Consider the following 17,997-nt stretch of genomic DNA (forward strand, 5'->3'; position numbering starts at 1 on the left):
TTTGAATTGTTCATAAGGGGTCTGCATTACATACCTTCACATACATTTAATTTACCTAGTACATTAATAGATCTAAAACTTTTTGTTAGACGGTTGAACTTATCTCTGGAACTAGGTAGGCCAGGTACAGTGAATGAGCAATTTGTCAGAGCAAGTACCTTCAATCCCCCTACCCACCAAATGTTAAAAGTATTTGAAGAACTAGTGGAAATGGACCTAAGGAAGCAGCATGCTATTAATACCCGTTCAACATCCCCCAACTTATCTTTTGACCAGCAGCGGCTTGTTTATTTACTCAAGGATGAAGGGATAAGAGTAATGAAACCCGACAAAGGTGGAGGGATAGTTTTAATGTATAATTGTGCGTATGAGACGCAGATTCTTAGCATGTTGCAAGACAGTGCACAATATGAGTTAGTCTCTAGAAATGAAGTCAACATAGCGTATGCCAAAATTAAATATGATTTGTTTGACTTGTTAATGCAAGGAGCTATCAATGAAAAATTATATAACTTTTTGAATGTGGATAAACCTAAGACACCGATAATATTCGGTATACCTAAGGTCCATAAGGGTTTGGACCCATTAAGATTTAGACCAACTGTGGCAAGGTCCGGTAGTATTACAGAGCCATTAGGGAAATTCACTGACCAGACTGTTAAAAAAATTGTCATGTCCTTGGAACATGTCTGCAAAGACTCCTGGGAATTTTTAAAAGGTTTGGATCAGAATTTCTTTAAATGTACTTGTCTATTGGTTTCTATTGACATTGTGGAATTATTTCCAAGTATCCCACATTTAACGGGGATTGAATGGTTCAATGAAGTGCTGGCTACACAATCAGGGTTGAGTGCTAATATAGTTATGTTATTGGTGGAATTTATGGAAGTCATTCTTAAAAATAACTTTATTTATTTTAATGGTGAGGTCTACAGACAAAGAAGGGGCGTGGCGATGGGCACCCCATGTGCTTCAGCTTTTGCCAACATAGTGTTACATTACTGGGAAAACAAATTTATATTTTCAACTGCTTGGGCAAAACACATTGTACATTATAAACAATTTTTGGATGATATTTGCATTTTATGGGAAGGGAATTATGAAAATTCTTAGAGTTCATGTCCTATATTAATGCTTCAACACATTTTCTTTCTTTTACGCATACTGTGAGTGATGAAGTTCTTAATTACCTAGATGTAACACTGGTTAAGGATCTTACAAGGGGTATTTTTCAATCTAAGATTTATAGGAAGGCAACTTTTTCCAACTCTTATTTGCACTTTGAGAGTGGTCATCCCTTTTTCCAAAAGAAAGGAATAGTGAAAGGACAATTCATCCGGGCATCGAGAATGTCGAGCATGGATGAATTGTTTTTGAAAGAGGTGGGCTTTTTGAAAGAACTTTTTGCAGAAAGGGGGTACCCTATAAAGCTGGTGAACAATCTACAAAAAGAAGTGATGGCTAACAGAGGGTTAATGTATTTCCCTCTACTGGGCACGGGTTTGTTACCCAATGTGCAGGATAGGCAGGAAAAACAATTTGATGGGCATAGTAGCTTTGTCTACACCTATACTAGGGACGCTGAACAGTTGGAACAAATTGTTTTGAAATACTGGCCTGTTTTGACCCTTCAGGAGAATTTTCATGACATTATTCCAGAGAAACCAAGTTTTGTAAAAAAAAAGAGGGACATGAATTTGAAGGGTCTTTTTGAAAGTAAAAATCATCTTTCAACTAATTTTGCTGTTGTTTCGAAAATAGGCACACATAAATGTGGTGCCTGTAGACAGTGTTCTCTGATTATTAATGATAGTAGTGTATATATACCTTCAAGGAACTTTAAGGTCCATACAACTGGATATTATAATTGTGCAACCAAGGGTTTGGTTTACATGGGGATCTGTGTTGTATGTTGGAGTTTTTATATAGGGAAGACAGAAAGGCCTTTAAGGCGAAGAATTTATGAACATGTAAATGACATCTCTAAAAAGAAAGACACAAACGCCTTTTATAAGCATTATATACAGTGCCCTGATATGAAACTTAAATTTATGGTACTGGAGCAGGTTGCACAGGACCCTAGGGGAGGAGACTGGGAAACATTCCTGGAATAGAGAGAACTTATATGGCAATTAAAATTAGACGCAGCTAGGTCCCCAGGTTTAAATGACAGTATTAGTATTTCAAGTGTACTCAAACTACGTAAAGCGAAACTGTAGTGTTATATATGGTTATATATATATATATATTACATATATTTTTTTAGAATTTTATAGACAGAACATTAATATAATATGGTTGAAAGAATGTTTTTTAATAGTGAACGATGTGTCTGGAAGTATTTTGGTATTAATGTATTGTTTTTTTGTAAGTATATGGCTTGTTAAACATTTTGCATTGCAAAAATGTGGGTGAGGTTTTTAACATTTGTTTTTTAAAGGAATTCAATTGAAGTCATTCTGGCTGATAAATTAACTTAAATTGAAGCAATTAAAAAACACCATGGGACCAATGGTTATTGTATTTAAGGGCATTACTTTTTTATGTTTGTATCTTGATAAAGCCTGGTAGGAACCAGGCGAAAGCGCTTGAGATATTCGATGTTTTTTGGGTTTTAAAGGTTATTAAAAGACTTTAAACTACAGTTTGCTGCAGCCTGTCGTTTTTCTGCTGTGGGCTTTGTTGTTGGTGTTTGTATTCGTTTCTGAGAGACTTGTTAAGTTTTTATTCATGTACTAAGTTAGTTAACTGAAGTAATTCAATTCTGATACAAAAGTAGCAAAAAAATTCTAAACAAGAAAAATTAAAAATAAAAGGACAAACTGAAAAAACAAAAGTAATAATGTAAACAAAGAAAAAATAACGTTACTAGTACATTACTTGCTAATACATCATATGTTTTATACATACACACTTTTTTTGCTGAGACACCAAGTTATAGCCTAGGAAAAAAAGGATGGAAAAAGAATGCTAAAGTGTAACAGAAATTTATCAGAGGATCTTAAGTGTCTGCTGTTAACTTGGGTCTGAAACAGATTACACAGTGCCTTCTCATCTGATCCTTCCATCTCATATTCTTTTGTTTTTTGGCTCATTCAGTTGCTACTGATTTTTATCTTCCGTTTGTGTCTTTCGGCTTTTCCCGGTTAGGGGTCGCCAAAGCGGAACTCCGGTCCGCTAATGATTGGCAGTAGATTTTTTTTTTTATGTGCTGAGTTTGCCAGCCCTGATGCACTACCTTCAACGAAGGTACGCCCATTCACGCACGTCTCCACACAGAAGACGCTCTAGCTGAGAATCGAACGGCACAATGGTACTGGTTTAATTTCCATTCCCGCTTGACACTAATATGCTTCTGCTAAACTAAGCAGAGAAGTCATCTTAAGACTTGCTCGCCTCATGTTTTAAAACTCTCTCCATGTTTGATTTTGTGAGGTCAACAAATATGTAGAGATCCTATGATTGCTAATCATTACATGTAATTAATTCTGACGAGGCCCATACCTCCTTCAGAACGAGGAATATATACCTTGTTATACTCATGGCTTAGCTGTAATTTAGTTTGTCACTGTAATGTAATTGAGCAATGTAGGGTACATCTTATACTTTTATAAGCACTCTTTTATAAATATATTTTGTCAAATGCTTTTTTGTAGTTTATCCATGCCATACTTAGATTCTTCCCCTTTTTTCAATTCTCCATTATGAATTCAACAGCAAATGATCCTTTGTTCCATATGACTTTCTTTTGTTAACCTTTTGTTCTTCTGCAATGATTTGAGTTTTCTTCTAAATGACTAGAAACTCTGTCTGCATCAATTCTTGTGTAGAGTTAGAAAGAAAGTTAATGGTCTACAGTTTTTAGGATATCTTGCAGGTTCGCTCTCAAGGAGGAGTATCATTTTTATGTTGCTAACCAGGTTGGCGTCTGCTGGGAGTGCGCATATAAATAGTTCTAACTCATGGCTAAATCTTCTTGTAAAGACATTAATACTTTTAGCCAGAAGTTAGGTACTGCATCTGGCCTTGGGGTTTTCCAGTTAGGAGCTTTTCTAAATTTTGTTTCAATTTCTCTGGCTGTTACTTCATCCCATTTCATATCCTGTACATTTAAATTTCTTATTCTTTTACTTCTTCTATACAGTCAGCGTCTTTATGTTCCACAGTATCTTCAGAGATATTTCTCCAAAATGTGTACTTTTTTTTTGTTGGTATTTCTAATCTTTTTTGTCTTGTTTCCCAATTCTCTAAAAATCTTTTTGAGTTGTCAATAAATTGCTTATCTTGTACTTTTCTTTTATATTTATCTACATATCTTCTAAGTTTTTCTGCCTGTGCTGATATCTTCAGTTTATTATTTGTAATAGTGTGCAATAGATCCTGGTCTGTTGATACTACACATTGCTTTTATCACGAATATCTTTCTGAATATTTTGGTTGATCTGTTCCCTCTTTTGTATTCTTCTAACAGCGAAACTTCTTGTCTTAATTGGTTTACAGTTTTCTCAATTCAATACTTCCATGATGGCATTTGATTTCTCCCCTTCCTTTCCCTTACTGCCCTGTGTTTTCATGGTAAGACTATTACTAACATAGCTGCGCAGTAATATATCATATTTACTTCTGTTATATTGCATTAATTTCTATGAACAGTCTTGATTACTGTGTTTGTTTTACCAAACTTCTAATATTTTGGGTCTTATTGACTTTCTGTAGTCTATTTCTTTCACTGATCTTAATATGTCTATACGTCTCTATTAAATCAAGCAATGCTTACCTTAGATAATATTCTTTTAAATTAAGGGGGCATTTTTTCTTCTTCGTTTCCTGCTGTTATTCTACAGAAGGTTCCAGAAAATCTTCCTATGCCATATTCTCTTCAACTTCTCCCTGTCTCATCCATTGCTCTTTCATATTGAAACTCATTGGCCTTTCACTTTACAACAGTGACCGTGTCAGAGCTGCCAAAGTTTCCTGTTCCTTCCCTTGTGCAACTCCAACTGAACTTTTGTACTAGTTTCCCACTGAAGGCTCCAAAGTATCTTCATATGGCAACTGATCAGATGCTTTCCACTCTACTGGTTTCTTATTAATTTGGGGATTCATTATTCTATCATTCTGTGACATTTTCAGAGTTAGATTTTCTACACTACATCCTTCACTTTGCTGGTAATCCATAACTTCAATTTCTATTTCTTAAATTTCTCCGTTTCTACTTTATCCCTTTTTTCTTATGTTTTTGTATTGTAAAATTTCCCATACCGGGAAGCCTTTGCCTATATTTCTTTTCAAGTGTCTTTGGAAATGGATGGACACTTGTTAGGTTTATACACAATGTTATACATCTACGGAAGTTATAAGAAGGTTAGATATGGAAATTCTAGCCACTGTAATTCCCTTAGGGTGGCACAGTGGTAGATTCTATCTGGAAGGCTCGCAGCGAATCATGCTATTTTGTAGCAACATTGCTCAAATTTGTTTAGGAAGATCAGTTGGATGTTAAGGATGGGAGCAGAATACATCAGAGTAAGCAAGAGGATTAAAGAAGTCTTATAAAATCTAAGAGGAAGGGTTTGACTCTACAGAGAGAATGTAATTGTTGGTGTAGTTTTTTTCCACTATATTTTGGGTATGTGTGTGCCATATTTTAGGTTCTCATCTATATAGATGCCAAACAGTTCAGTGAGTGACACAAGTTAAATTTTTATTTTGTTGGTTGAAGTAACTGACAAGGAGGTTTTGTTGATTGTAAGTTATTTGGGAGTAAGTAAGATAAGTCTGGATTAGCTTAGTTTAAGGAATAGCTGGGTAGATGTCAACCAAGATTCTATGGAGGAGAAGGACTCTTGGCTAAGTTCTTGTAGTTTGTTGATGTTTCTTGTGATACAGATAATGTGGCATTACCTGTATACTGTACTAACAATGCAATTTTACTGGCTTTATGTAGACCACTGATGAAGATGTCAAAGAGAATGGGTCCCAGGATTGATCCTTGTGGTACAGCAGTTGGGATGGACAGGAAGGTTGAGGTGTCTTTTTGCCACTTGACAGATTGAGCTCTATTTTGGAGGTAGCTATGAAACCATGACATATAGCAGTGGTGTTGAGTCCTAGGTTATGAAGTTTATGTAGAAGAAAAGACCTTGGATCAATAAAGGAACAGGCAGGCAAGTACATTTCTGTCATTCCTATTTATGTTTACTGTACTGGTGAAACTAAGAGAAGTGGTAGAGGTACTTTGGTGGGGATGGAAGCCATGCTGAGATGAAGAGAGGGAGCTATTTTGTGTGAGGTAATGTAGGAGTTATGACTGGATGGATTTTTTTGAGTATTTTTGATACAGGGGAGAGAATGGCAATAGGCCTGTAGTTGGAGAGTTGGGCTGAACGCCCTCCTTTGTAGAGGTGAAGAATGTGTTTTTTCCCACAGGGTAGGGACATATCCTTCACTGATGCAGCACTTTATTAGACTTGAGATGTGGTTGTCTATTGCTTCTGAAGCCATCAAAGTATTCACCAGGTAGACTGTCAGGGGTTAAGGTGGGGGGGTTTAAGGAATAGTTTTTATGTATGTAGAGGGGACTGGTTGGAAAGATAGGTTATAAAGAGGAATGGTTGATGGTGCAGTTGTCTAGTTGTTGGTATTAGAGGAATTTTAAAATAGTGATGAGACAGACTGACTGACTGAAATGAAAGTTGAAAACATCAGCACAATTGGTAGAGCTGTTAGTGTTCAGTACAGGAGAGTGGAGTGGCCGGGAGTGAGCCACCGGTTTTCAGATGACCATGATGTTTTGGGATTTTTGTAGTTCTTGTGTTGCAAATCAGTGTAGTGTGTTTTTTTTTTTTATCAAACTTAATTTGAATTTTAGCTGGGCTTCTGAGTTATCAGACGTTTTGTAGATGTGTTAGTGTTTAATGGACAGCCAGGCGTTCCGGGCTCTATCTCTGAGTCTTGTATTTCAAGACAACAAGGGGCAGGTTTGGCCCTAACTCTCTTTTTTCTGAGGGGAGTAAGTTAATTAAGGATTTATTTTATTGATCATTTAGGATTTTATTTTTCCTGTGGAAGAACAGCTCTTTGAACTAAGGTGTTTAGTTGTCATCCCAGGAACATAATCCTGTGTGAAAGAGTCAAGAAAGACTTTTGAATGTTTTCTTGGAATCCCAGCTTATGTAAGTGATCTCTCACCCAAAAGAGAGTCCTGATACTTTGGAAAAATCTCTGCAAAAAAATAAGCAAGTCATTTACATATGGAAAAAAGCTGATACCTTGTAGCCTGCAATGAGTTACAACTGGAGCTAGACACTTTCTGAACACTGTTGTTGCAGTGAACAGTCCAAAGGGCAAATCAGAGAACTGATAATGAAATCCAAACACACATTGCCTTAAGAAATGTCAGAAGTCAAAATGAATAGGGATGATAAATGCCTTTTACGTCTAACTTTATCAGGAAACATGAAAGAGGAAGAAGGTGTAATAGGTTGTGAAGTGACATTTTGAATTTGGGCTCCATCCCAGACAGGTTTAATTACAGAAAGACCCAGAACTCGTCTCTAAATATTTTCTTTCTTTGGCATTATGAATATCCTTGAATAAAAACCCTTTCCCCATCTGGGAAGGAGGAAAGTACAGTTGTGTACACTTACCATAAATGTAGATGTTCGAGTGTATTCACTGTTGCAGTCATTACATTTCGGTTATTTGCTTTGCAGTAGGCCTCAGTCGGCCTGATTAACAAAGTCTTGGGTCCTGCGTCGGTTGCTGTCCCTTCTTCCATGACGTCAGGTCGTCAGGGGTATAAAACGTGCAGCTGATGCCATTACATCAGTTTTTCTTGCCCCAGATGTCAGGTGCCCCCTAATGGGAAGCAATTAAATCTATAATACAAGGATATACCTACAACAAAAAAGCAAATACACCAAAAAGCTTTTTGAGCATAGTAAGTGAGAGTAGAGGTATAGTCGAAAGGGGGCAGGCGAGAGGGTAACCAGGACTGCAACAGTGAATATACTCGAACATCTACATTTATGGCAAGTGTATACAACTGTACTATGTTCTTTGTGTTTCACTGTTGCAGTCATTACATTTGGGTAGATTCCCAAAGCTAAGGTTGGGTGGAGGAATTTAAATAGAATTAGGACCAGCTACAAGGCCCTGCAAGACTGCAGAGGCAAAACCAGCTCTGGATTTAGAGAAAATTGGCAGATGATAATGCTTGGTGAAAGTATGTACAGAACTCCAGGTAGCAGCTTCTAAGATGTCCCTTGTAGGGATGTCCCTGAGAAAGGCTGCAGAGGTAGATGCAGCCCTGGTTGAATGGGGTCTGATGCCCTGTGGGATAGGTTTTCCATGGTGCTCACAACAGAAATGAATGCAGTGGCCTTTCCATTTTGAAATGGTTTGCTTTGAAATAGCTTTCCCCTCTGTCCCTGCAGCAAATGCCACCAGCAGCTGTTCAGATTTCCTTTGAGGTTTAGTCCTGTCCAAGTAGAATCTAAGTTGTCTGTGCACATCTAAGGAGTGCAGTATCCATTCCCCTTTGTTCTGAGGGTTAGGAAAGAAGGTAGGCAAATGAATGGACTGATTAAGAGCCACACTGGATACCACCTTGGGCATGAAGGAGGGACTGGTTTTGAGGAAACCCCTGTCCGCATGAAAAATGATGAAAGGCTCCACTGCCATAAGGGCCTGTAATTCAGATACTCGTCTTGCAGAAGGGATTGCTAAAAGGAAAGCTGTTTTCCAGGAAAGGAATTTTAAATCTGCAGTACAGCTGGCTTGAAAGGAGGAAGAGTGAGTTTCTACAAGACAAAGTTAAGGTTCCAGGCATGAGTTGGCGCTCTCCTGGGTGGCCTTAAATTTTTGGCCCCTCTGAGGAACTGCTTGAGCAGTGGGTGAGAGAAGAGGGGAGGCTCTGTGTATTAAAGAGCTGAAATGGCTGAGGCATGGATTTTTCTGGAGGAAAAGGACAGGCCTTTATGAAGCATCTCAGTCAAATACTGTAGAATCTGATGTAAATTGGGCACTGCTGCACTCATCCCTTGAAATTGCTTCCAGGTACAAAATCTTTTCCATTTTGCAGCATAAGAATTTCTAGTACTAGGCCTCCTAGCCTCTAAAATGATATTCATCACTGATTTGCTGAGTGGTGGTAAAGGAGAAATTAGGTAATTAGCCAGGCTGCTAGGTTCAGGGTTTGCAGCTGAGGGTGCAGAATCTGGTTCTCTGCTGAGACAACAGGTAAGGAGTCTGAGGCAGGTGCCATGGGGCCAAGCGTTACACACTGCGCAGGACGGGGCACCAGTGTTGTCATGACCAGCCTGGTGCAATTAAGATCATCCTTGGCTTGCCCTGTTTGATCTTTAGCAGTACTTTGGAGAGCAGAGAAGGAAAGGCATAAACTGATAGGTTTTTCCAGCTGAAGGATAGTGTGTCCACTTTCTAAGCTAGTTTGTGGGGAATCCTTGTTGAAAATTTTTCCAATTGATGGTTCTGGGGGGGAGGAAAACAGGTCTATATCTGGGCTCCCCCAATTGCCTGTTAACATGTTGAAAATACTTGGTTCTGGTTTCCACTAGTGTGGTTCCATAAGGTTTCTGCTTAGTCCATCTGCCAGTGTATTTAGTTTTCCTGGCAAGAATCGAGCTTGTAGATTCACTTGGTAGCTCAAGGCTGTATTCCACAATGCCATGGCTAGTTTGCAGAGGGGGTAAAAATGGGTACCCCCCCCCTGCTTGTTTATGTACCACATGCCCATGGTGTTGTCCGTCTTTACCATTAGTTGTCTTGGAAGAATGTGGTCCTTGAAGGCTATCAGAGCGTTCTATACAGCTAACGTTTCCTTTTGATTTATGTGCAGGTGCATTTGAGTTGGGTTCCATTTGCCCTGAATGCACTTCCCTTCCAGGTGAGCCCCCCCCCCCCCATGCACAGTCTGATGCATCTGTTGTCAACGTTTTGGTGGCAGGGGGTAGTGTGAATGGTAGTCCCTTGTTTTGGTGAGAGGCCTCTGCCCACCAAAGGAACTCTAGGTATAGGCAAGGTATGATAGGAATCATTGCTTGTAGATCCTGTGAATGTTGACACCATAGGCTTTTGAGATACAATTGCAGTTTCCTCATATGCAGTCTTGCATATGGAATTAGAAGAATGCAGGAGGCCATGAACCCCAAGGCTTGCAGTATTTGCCTTGCAGATAACTGGGCTTTTGTGGCCACTTGTTTGAAGGCGGTTGTCAAAAGAATCTGTCTCTCTGGCGTGAGGAAAGCCATCTGGGAAGTTGTATTCAAGCTTGCTCCCCAGGAATATAATTTGTTGACAGGCCATCAGGTGTGATTTCTTTTCATTTATGTTGTACCCCAGACAAGTCAGTACCGTTTGAACAAAGATCAGATGATTCAAAAGTGTGTCCTGGCTTTCTGCCTGATTAGACAATCGTCCAGGTATGGGTATATTTGAATATTTCTTTCCCTGCAAAATGCAATGACTGGAGCTAGGCACTTTGTGGAACACCCTGGGTGCAGTAGATAAGCCAAAGGGGCAATACAGAGAAAGTACATTTGTGTACACTTACCACAAATGTAGATGTTCGAGTGTCTTCACTGTTGCAGTCATCACTGTAGGGTTCTTCCTGCCAGCAGGCAGCCCTCGGTCAGCCAGTATCCCAAAGTCTGGGTCCGGCGTCGGCTGTGTACTCACCCTCCCTGACGTCAGAGCGCCAGGGGTATAAAGCTCCCAGCCATGTTCTCCTGTTTTTCTTGCCCCAGATGTCAGGTGCCCAAAAATGAAGGCTAAATGTAAAACAAAAATGTAACATACAACAAACCCCATACCCTGTAGCAAACACACCTCAGAAGAAGGGTGAAGTAGGGAATCATACCAATAAAAGTATAAGAGGGGACAGGAGGGTGGGTAACCCAGACTGCAACAGTGAAGACACTCGAACATCTACATTTATGGTAAGTGTACACAACTGTACTATGTTCGTGTTTCACTGTTGCAGTCATCACTGTAGGGTTGAATCCCAAAGCTGAGATAAAGGGTGGTGGTTACTGAGTAGAAGGGGCGGCTAGAAGGCCTTGCAAGACTGCAGAAGCAAAGCCTGCCCTAGACTTAGAATAAAGAGGGAGATTATAGTGCTTAGAGAAAGTATGCACTGAACTCCAAGTTGCAGCTTCCAAAATATCTTTGGTAGGTACTCCCCTGAGAAAGGCAGCTGAAGTAGCAGCAGCTCTGGTAGAGTGAGTCTAATTTTTCCTGGGATTTGCTTTCCATGAGGAGAGTAACAAAATCTGATTCCATGAGCAATCCATTTAGAAATGGTCTGTCTTGAAATAGCTTTGACTTGGGAATTTGCTGCATAAGAAACAAACAGTTGTTCTGTTTTCCTGATATCCTTGGTTCTGTCCAGGTAAAAGAGAAGCTGCCTGTGCACGTCCAAAGAATGCAAGATCCTCTCCCCCTTATTTTGTGGATTAGGGAAGAAAGTTGGCAGGTGAATAGTTTGGTTTAAAGCCACTTTAGAAACCACTTTAGGCATGAAAGTAGGGTTAGTCCTCAAAGAAACCCTGTCTTGATGAAAAATAATATAAGGTTCCACAGCCATGAGCGCTTGTAACTCCGAGACTCTCCTGGCTGAAGTTAAAGCCAGTAGGATTACAGTCTTCCATGATAAATACTTTATATCAGATGTGGCAGTAGGCTCAAAAGGAGGCAGAGTAAGTTTTTCCAGGACATAATTGAGGTCCCAGGCAGGAATGGGTGGTGTCCTAGGGGGCCTTAAATTCTTTGCTCCTCTGAGATATTGTTTCAGAAGTGGATGTGAAAAAACTGGAGTGTTGTATTATAATGTGCAGAGATAGCTGAGGCATGAATTTTTATGGAGGAAAAAGATAAACCCTTATGCAACATATCTATTAGGTAATGTAGAATCAATGGAATGTTTGGAATGTGAGGATCTGATTCCTGAGCGCATATCCAGGTGCAAAATCTCTTCCCTTTACCTTCATAAGATTTCCTAGTGCTAGGCCTTCTGGCTTCTAAGATAACATCCATGACCTGTTTGGAAAGGGTAGGATTAATCAGAGGCCCTGAATACGCCAGGCTGCCAGGCTGAGAGTTTTGATATGAGAGTGCAGGACCTGGCCCTGATGTTGAGACAAAAGATTTGGAATCTGAGGTAGAATCCAAGGAGGTTCCTGGGATAGATTTATCAGTGTTGAGTACCAAAATTGTCGAGGCCAATTCGAGGCTAGTAAGATCAGTTTTGGTTTGTCCTGTTTTATTTTTAATAACACCCTTGGTAGAAGAGGTAATGCTGGAAAGGCATACCCCGAGAGGTTCCTCCAACTGAATGAGAGAGCATCCACTTTCCATGCTAGCTTGTGATATGTCCTTGTGCAAAAAGTCTTAACTGGTAGTTGTGGGGAGATGCAAATAGATCTATGTCTGGGCAGCCCCAGGCTTCTGTAATCATCTTGAATATTTGGGTGTCTAGCATCCACTCATGTGGGTCTGACAGGTTCCTGCTCAGGCTGTCTGCCAGAGTGTTTTGTTTCCCTGGCAGGAACTGAACTTGTAGGTCCACTTTGCAAGCTAGTGCTGTGTTCCATAGAGTCATGGCTAGTCTGCAAAGGGGGTAGGAGTGTGAACCCCCTTGCTTGTTTATGTGCCACATAACTGTGGTGTTGTCTGTCCGTATCAGTAGCTGCCCTGGCTGCAAAAGATCCCTGAAAGCCAAGAGGGCATTCTGCACAGCTAACATCTCTTTTAAATTGATATGTAGATGCTTCTGATCCTCTGTCCAAAAACCTTGCAGGCCTTTCCCCTGCAAGTGGGCTCCCCATGCATAATCCGAGGCGTCCGTGATTATCACTTGGTAGGTTGGAGGTAGACTGAAGGCTTTCCCTTTGTTTTGAAGACACGCCATGGCCCACCAACTGAATTCCTTTTGTAGGCAAGGCAAGACAGCAATCATTGCTTCCAGACTGTGACAATGCTGGGACCATACGCTTTTTAGGTACCATTGTATCTTCCTCATATGCAGACTTGCATATGGTATGAGTAGGATGCAGGAAGCCATGTAACCCAAAGCCTGCAGGAATTTCCTTGCAGTTAGCGGAGACATCAACGCCAGGCTTTTGAAAGTTGAAGCCAGCTGTAGTTGTTTTTCTGATGTCAGGAATACCATCTGGGTTGTTGTGTTTAAAAGAGCACCCAGGAAAGTTATCTGTTGAGTGGGTGTCAAATTTGACTTTTTTACGTTCACAGTGAATCCCAGGTACTTGAGTAGATTCTGAACAAATTCCAGGTGCTGGAGTAAAATGTCCTTGCTGTCTGCTTGAATAAGGCAGTCATCCAGATAAGGGTGAATTTGAATTCCCTTGAGTCTGCAGTAAGCTACTACTGGTGCCAGGCACTTGGTAAAGACCCTGGGCGCAGTAGACAAGCCAAAGGGCAGCGTAGAGAATTGGTAATGTTTCGAGCCTGCCTTGAACCTGAGGTATCTTCTGCACTCCTGTCTGACAGGAATGTGTAGGTAAGCCTCCTTTAAATCCAATGTTACCATCCATGCATTTTTGCTCAACATTGGCAGGAGCTGCTGCAGAGTAAGCATCTTGAACTTTGGTATATCCAGGAAAGTATTTAAGACTGACAGATCCAGGATGGGTCTCCAAGTATTTTGCTTTCTGGGAACTAGAAAGAGTCTTGTCTTGAATAAAAGCCTTGTCCCGTCTCTGAATTTGGAACCAGTTCTATGGCCCTCATAGCCATGAGGGACCTCACCTGTTTTAATGCCTCTGCCCATTGAGTTTTTGGTAGGTCTGGCCATCCGTTTGGTTTTGGTAAGTTGTGAAAGTGGAATTTGTAACCTCTTAAAACTACATCCAGAACCCACTTGTCTTGGGTTATGCAAGTCCAATTTCGGTGAAAAACAGAAAGTTTTCCTCCCAGAGGAGCTTCCAGGAGAGAGGTTCCTGGAGCCATGCAGGGGGAGTCATTGAGCCCGTTTCCTGTAAGGTTGAGACCTATCTTCTCCACCCTTGGGGGTGGAAGCACTCCACTGTCTGGGTCTATAAGAGGTCTGTGCTTGGGCCCTCCCTCTGGGGCGCCTATATCTACCCCTCTGTGGCCTGTCCGAACTGGGGAAGGACCAATTTTTAGCTGGCCAATTTCTGCTAAATTTAGGAGGCTGAACTTGTAAGAAATCCTTAACCGTTTGCATGAATTTTGCCTTATCCTCCATTTTCTTTATAACCTCTTCAGCCTTAGACCCAAACAAAACATTATGTTGAACAGGAGCATCCAAGTAACTTTGCTTTCACTTGATCAGGCAAATTTTGTTCTTTTAACCAAGCATGCCTTCTAATGACCGTGCCAGTGGCAGCCGCCCTGCAAGAGGTCTCCAAAGCATCAAAACCACAGTGTAAGGTATGTTTTCCCACCTGCTCAGTAGCATGCATCAAATCATGTAATTCCTTATTGTCTGCACATGCAGAAATGGTACTCATTTTTTGTTTCATAACAGACAAACGGTATTGCTGATATTTCAACATATGAAATTGACAATTTAAAGCCCTAATAGATAAAGTAGCAGAAGTGTACACTTTTTTGCCCATCTCTCCAAAGCTCTGGAATCCTTATCTGACAGACTAGGGTTCTTAGCAGTGGCGGCCTTAACACCCTTAGGACCCTGAGAAATGGTTTCTGGTTCAGCAGTAGGATTTTTATAAAGAAACTGGTGGGAGTCAGGGACTCTGTAATATCTATCAGGCTTAGCAGGGGCCGGAGGAAAGGAATCAGGAGTTAAATTAGACTCAGAAAAGACATCATCCACAATATCCAAAATAGGAGGAATAGCCAGGGGTCTGTGTTGGGAAAGAAGAAGGAAATCCCTAAGCCTTCTCTTAGATTCAGAATACTCCTGCCCTTCCCAGTGAAAATGTTCCCTCATGTCATGTAAAGTTTCCCCAAAAGAATAATCCTCAGGAGGAAAAACTGAAGGAATGGATTCCTCAGCATCAGAATCCTCATAAGGAGGGAAAGTATAATCCTGTTCAGAAAACGACACTGAAGTGATAGATGCCTGATCAGAGGATAAATAATAATTCTTGTCTTGGCCTTTTGTCAGGATGGGGATGTGAACCCCTAATCATAGTTAACAAGTCCTCCACCATTTTAAGCACTTGTTTTTGAGATTTAGGTTTTGGATCAGAGGAGGCCTGGGCTTGAGTCTTTGTTTTAGAGGGAGTCTTTGCCTTTACCTGAAGCTGCGTAGACCTGAAAACCCCCTCAGAAGCCGGTACCTGCAAAGCGGCTCCGGACCCATCCGAGGAGGCATTATCCGAAGGTCCTGCACCTGGAGTATTCGAAAGCCTAGTTGGCTCCTCGCAGGAGTCCGTTTCGGCAAGCGGTTCTGTAATGGCCGATGACAGGGGCTGCGAAAGCGCCTTACTGACGACGGCCGAACCAGCAGCTGGCTCTGATTGTAAACTGTCGTCTGATTTGGACCTCGGACGCCTATCCTTATCCTTGCGCCTTTTATGAACTCTGGTAGTCGAAAGCGTGTCCGACGACATGTTATAATTAAATTGCCTCCCAAAGTAATGAAAGGCAAAATCGTATCTCCGTTTAATAGTACGTTGATTAAATCTAGCACAAAACCGACAACTAGCTACGTCGTGGTCAGGGCCTAAACAAGGAATACAGTAAGAGTGAAAATCCTTAGGAGGTATTTGCTTCCCACATGAAATACAATTATTAACTTTTTCTGACATCGGTCTGGAGCAAGAAAAAAGTTTCCTCAACGGGGTACTTAGCTTTGAAAAGAAGAATGTCTTCGGTATGAAGCACCAAAAATAACAGGAGTCAGCCGACTGGCACTTGCGAACTGCTTCCACCGCGCAGCAAGAAAGACTGGAGAACATGGCGTCGGCTGGGAGCTTTATACCCCTGGCGCTCTGACGTCAGGGAGGATGAGTACACAGCTGACGCTGGACCCAGACTTTGGGATTCTGGCCGACCGAGGGCTGCCTGCCGGCAGGAAGAACCCTACACAGTGATAACTGCATCAGTGAAACACGATGAACATCTGATAATGCATGTAGCCTGCTTTGAACCGTAGGTATCTTCTGCAAGACTCCCTGATAGGGATGTGCAGGTATGCTTCTTTTAAGTCTAGTGTTGCCAGCCATGCATCTTTGCCTAACATAGGAAGCAGCTGAAGAGTCAGCATCTTGAATTTTGGAATCACCAGAAAAGTATTTAGAGTAGAAAGGTCCAGGATAGGACACCATGTATTGCCTTTTCTGGGTACCAGGAAAAGTCTTGAATAGAAACCTTGTCCCGTTTCCTCTTCTGGTACCAACTGAATAGCCCCCATGCTTAAAAGAGAGAGTACTTGACTTTGGACCTCTGCCCACTGATTTGGGGGTAGATCTGGCCAGCCACTTGGTGTTGGTAAGGTGTGGAAGTGAAATCTGTATCCTTGGGACACTATATTTAAAACTCTTTTCACAACCAAACTGATAACTGAAATCCCGTTTATTGCACAAAACTAACATAACTAAGCACTTTCGCCTGTATTACATATAGGCTTCTTCAGAGTTGTCTTAGCATAATTAAACACTGTTTAAATACCATCAATTAAACTACCCCAACCAATCACAATAAGGGTGTAGTCTGCAACAGCAAGTGAATACATACTTGTTCATGGCAATTCTAAAATTTCCAAACTACGTAAACTACTAAATAAAATTCATTACATTATTTTCTTTTTCCTATTAAGGAATCAATTCATGTCTTAATTTTAAAAATGGTTTTAAAGAAATAAAATCATTCAAGCCAGGAGCTACTAAGGAATTTAAGCGCAATTACCAGTTAGATTCTTTTGCTTCTAGGAGAGTGTTACCATCCCCCCTCTCTCATTACAACTCACCTTGTCTAGTATAAAAAAATAAAGTTCTTAAAACTGGAACACTTGGTGGTGTGCAGGTACAGAGCATTGTGAACATCCTTGTTTTTAATAGCCCTCACATGCTCTTGTATCCTCTCCCTTAGTCTTCTGATGTTTTTTTCCCACATAAAACCCAGGACAAGATAGGCAGGTAGTAACATAAACCACCATCGAGGAGTTACAATTGCATCTCCCAGGACACTTCAATGTGTAATTTGTATTTGTTACAGAAACATAGGGTCCGTTGTTAATAAATTTACAGGAACTACAGGCACCACACTTGGTCATAATAGATCTATATGATCCTGCTTCATTGCTATGTTTTATTTCTAGCATGTTTTTTATATTCCTACCTCTACTAAACACCACAGTAGGTTTTGACCCTAACCTCTGTTGTGTATCTGGTTCAAGGCAAAATTCCCAACATTTATTACTAATGTCCACTAATTGAAAGAGAGTTAGTTAAAGCGAACTACCATTACCTGATTCATGTTCTTCTCTTTTGTTAACATTTCTATTTCCTTATCGTTTGTTAAAATGGGGGCAAATTAATTTGTCCTTTTTTGTTTTGCTTCTTTTCTGATTTTCAATAATAATTTGAGGGGATATCCCCTTTCAATGAATAAACCTATAAGGTTGTACAATTCATTTTTAAAAGTGTCCTCCCCACTGGTCAACCTAGAGATCCTGACCATCTGACCTTTTATTACACTCTTCTTCTGATGTTTAGGATGGTTACTTTCGTAGTGTAATAAAGTATTCGAGAAGGTAGGTTTTCTATACACAGAACTCTCAAGGGCCCCTTCGGTAGTTGTTAGATGAATATCCAAGAAATCAATTTCCCCTGCTCTCCAACAACTAGTAAATTTTAAGAAATTGGTGGTTCTATTCAAATAGAACAAACTCTCTAACCTTCTACCTAACACCCTTGGAGTACCACAAGGCTCTATACTAGGGACCTTGCTGTTCTCCATCTTCATTAACGACCTTTATACTGTCATCCCAAAAGTCAGCTGTATTCAATATGCTGATGACTCTAC

The 17,997-nt window shown here is 40.6% G+C and overlaps 1 protein-coding gene across 1 annotated transcript in view; it reads right to left on the reverse strand.

The window, feature by feature from the left end:
* RAD54L2 (RAD54 like 2) overlaps window positions 1-17,997 on the reverse strand; it is a 2,252,401-nt gene that overhangs the window by 378,240 nt on the left and 1,856,164 nt on the right. The gene's annotated exons all lie outside the window — the stretch shown is intronic.

Source organism: Protopterus annectens, chromosome 7.part0 (genome assembly GCF_019279795.1).
Source record: "Protopterus annectens isolate FY-2018-M chromosome 7.part0, PAN1.0, whole genome shotgun sequence".
Classification (NCBI taxonomy): Eukaryota; Metazoa; Chordata; order Ceratodontiformes; family Protopteridae; genus Protopterus; species Protopterus annectens.